The 3,818-nt window shown below is 38.7% G+C and overlaps 1 pseudogene; it reads right to left on the reverse strand.

The window, feature by feature from the left end:
* Positions 1-962: 962 nt before the first annotated feature.
* Positions 963-2,894, reverse strand: LOC100914509 (annotated as a pseudogene).
* Between the last annotated feature and the right edge of the window lie 924 nt (positions 2,895-3,818).

Consider the following 3,818-nt stretch of genomic DNA (forward strand, 5'->3'; position numbering starts at 1 on the left):
TCACTGGCTTTCCTTATGCTCTATCTTCTCATCTCTGACTCCTGGCTTCCCTGATTTCCTTCTTCAGATCCCAGTAAAATATCATTTTCTATAAGAAGCCTTTTCTGATTTTCTTAATGCTAGCTCAGTCCTTCTTAGATGATTTCCTATTTTTCCTATATGTTGCTTGTTTGTACGTAATTGATTTCTGTGAGCTTTTTCAGAAGAGGGACTGTCTTTTAAATTTTTCTTTTTATTCTCCCTGCTTAGCACTATAGTCTAGTATACAGTAGACCACTTAATAAATATTTATTGACTATCAATTCCTGGCTTTTTGTTTTTAACATATGAGAAGATGAAGGCTCAGAATGGGAAAGAAATTTGCCCATGGTGATAGGCTCATAGAATCCTAATTGGGAGGGGTCTTAAAGGTGAGTGATTCCAACCTTCTAATTTTGTAGATGAGAAAAATAAGACCCAGATAAATTTTGTGATTTGCCTATGATCATACAAGTGGTAAATAGCCAAGCTAGGAACTGAACCTTGTGGTAGGATGGAGTCTAAAACAAAGTCATCAGAATTTTTTTTTTTTTCATGAGGCAGTTGGACTTAAGAAATTTGACCGGGGTTACATAGCTAGGAAGTGTTAAGTGTTTGAGAACAGATTTGAACTCAGGTCCTCCTGACTTTAGGGCTGGTGCTTTATCTACTGAACCAGTGGCAGATAACTGCCCCAGACTTTTTTTTTTTTTTTTAAATAAATTTTATTCTCTAAGACAAGAATTGTATTTCCATTTGTTTATTCCAATACTGATAAAGTACAATGTTGCTTACTTCTCTCCCCCTATACACATTCAAATATTCAGAATGCCCAGATTTACATAGTAGTTTAAATGTTACTTTTAAACTGTTACTGCCTGGGCTACAAATTTGAGTCCTTCAATTTTTGGAAAGCTGTGTGGAATGCTCTTTTTTCTGTGCATTTAGTCAACTTCTTTGATGGTGGATCCAGAAGAAGCAGCTCCAGATGGGGCTGCTCCACCCCCTGGGAACTCACCAAACATGCCTCCTAGTGTACAGTCTAAGTGAGTTTGGGGTTGCAGACCTCCAATTCTTTCTGCTGATGCCCAAACTCTTCTTTCTCAGCAGTCTAGTTCTTATTCAGCTAGTTGATTATTTCATTGCATTTGTCAAGGATCTTTTATTTGTCCTTATCACTAGTAAAGTTTTTCGTCCTTCATGGTAGCCTTCATGTTGAAAGCATAAAATTCAAGAGAATTCTAGGGAGGCACCTTGTCTCTCTGCTTTTCATCCTCAGCCTTGTATTTCTCAGCTTCTTAGACCATGCATTCAATGTCTTCTTTGCTCAGATAACCTTGTCATTTATGATGGGATCTTGTTCTCCTTGCCTGTGCTCTTATGCACAACAGAAACATTGAGAATGCCCTCTGCATCAAGATCAAATTCTACTTCAATCTGAGGAACACCTCTGGGTGCTGAGGGCATTCCTGTGAGCCCAAACTTGCTAAGCAGGTTGTTGTCCTTTGTCATCGCTCTTTCACCTTCATAAACCCGAAAAAGCACACCAGGCTGTTAGAATAGGTGGTAAAGGTTTTGTCTGCTTGGTGGGAATGGTGGTATTACGTCTGATCAGAACTGTCATAACTTTTCTAGCAGTTTCAATTCCAACGGGAAAAGGAGTCACATCCAACAGCAGCAAATACTGGACATTTTCAGATTTATCTCTAGACAAAATAGCAGCCTGGACAGGTGCATTATAATCCTGCCTTATCGGGATTGACGCTTTTGTTAAGCTCCTTGCGACTGAAGAAATCTTGTAGAAGTTTCTGGATTTGGGGAATGCAAGTGGAATCATCACCAGGACAATGTCATGAATCTGTGATTTATCTAGATTAGCTAGATAAATCTCTTAAAACCTTTTCTACAGGGTCCAGTGTGCCACAAAAGAGATCAGCTTCCAGCTCTTTGAAATGTGTTGATGTATAGATGTATAGAAGCCAATACCTTTGTGATTGATGTATACAAATCAAGACCTTCATAGATTTCTTCAATTTCAATACTGGCCTGGGTCATGGAAGAGAAAATATGCTTTGCATGTTCACAAGTAGTGCCCAGATGGGAAACAACAGCCCTTTTGTTCTCACTAATGATCTATTTGTTCTTTCACTTGAACTTGGCAATGAAATGTTTGACCATGAGGTTGTCAAAGTCTTCCCCAACCCAACAGCTGGGTGCCTCCAGCTGTGGATCAAAAAATACCATCTTCAACGATAAGAATGGAAACATCAAAAGTACCATTTCCAAGATCAAAGATCAACACATTTCTCTCGGCACCAATCTTTTTGTCTAAGCCATAAGCAATAATAGCAGAAGTTGGCTCACTGATAATTCAGAACACATGGAGACCAGCCATGGTTCCAGCATCTTTTGTGGCCTGATGTTGGGAATTGTTGAAGTAGGCTGGTTCTGTGGCCACAGCATTTGTGACAGTCTTCCCAAGATAAACTCCAGCAATTTCTTCCATCTTAGTCTAGACCAAAAGATACTTCTTTAGAATAGCAACTTTTGGTCTCCCCTTTATACTTCATGTAGACCTTAGACCTGCCTGGGTCATCCACTACCATAAAAAACTGATGCTTCATATCTGACTGTACAACTGCATCATCAAATCTTCAATCAGATATTTGGCATAAAAAGCTATTGGTAGGATTCATTGCAATTTGATTCTTTGCAGCATTATCAATTAATCATTCTGTCTTGATGAAGGCAACATAGCTTGGGGTGGTCCTGTTTCCTTGGTCATTAGCAATGATCTCTACTTTCCCATTTTGGAAGACTCTCACACAGGAATGAGTGGTGCCATTCTCAATGCTAACTGTGGGTCCCTTCAACATGGTTGCTGGGGAGTGGGGGGGTCATAGCTGATTGCTGTGGAGAACAAATTGCTGTAGAGTAGACCCTACTGTGTGCTGCCTCTAGAGGTATGATAGATAAAAAACAAGACCCCTTCCCCATCTCCCAGGTATTGTGGGAAAGGTATATCAATAAGGAGGAGGTAATTATTAAAAAAAGTGATTCATTAAATTATGGAATGTTAGTTGTAAGAAGCCAAAGAAGACATAAGATGTGTTATTTTTTTTTTAAAGTCTGAGTGAAAAGGTAAAAAAATATTCAATTGAATGTGTGAAGGGATTGAAAAAAAAATATTCAATTGGACATCAGAAAAAGAGAAAGAGTTGTCACAAAGTTGGAACAAATGACTTAGCAGCCAATGCTCCTCTCCCTGTGATAATAGTTATACTATGGCTGCCAAGCCAATGTGCTAGGAACTGATCTGACTGCTTGTCTCACTTTGGCAGGTTATCATTAATTGAAATGTACTGTTGATGAGGTTGATGAGATTTAATTCGATGCACCTATTTTAAAGGTGGGGTTGGGAGAAAAAGCCTGAAGTACTAATAAGGTTACTTCATGAGGCAAACAGGGAAGGTCAATGATGGAGATCAGCTTAACCTTACAGCCCTATGAAGAGCTTAAGTAACCCCATTTTATTAACCAGGACCTCATCACTGTTTTATATTCAAGTTGCTTGTGATTTCATATAACCTAAGGAGCTCTCCATGTACCATATTGAGATTTGGTCCTAGTTGTCCACTTATGTGAGTTTGGTATTTTCCTCCTTTGAATCTGACTGTTAGCATTTGAGTGCAGAAAACTTTGTCAAGACTGTTCATTCCTAATTTTGATTACATATATATGAATTATACAAACAAAACCAATGCAGAGAAAATTAGAAGTGAAGCAGAAAACTGGGGGAA

Source organism: Sarcophilus harrisii, chromosome 2 (assembly GCF_902635505.1).
Source record: "Sarcophilus harrisii chromosome 2, mSarHar1.11, whole genome shotgun sequence".
NCBI lineage: Eukaryota > Metazoa > Chordata > Mammalia > Dasyuromorphia > Dasyuridae > Sarcophilus > Sarcophilus harrisii.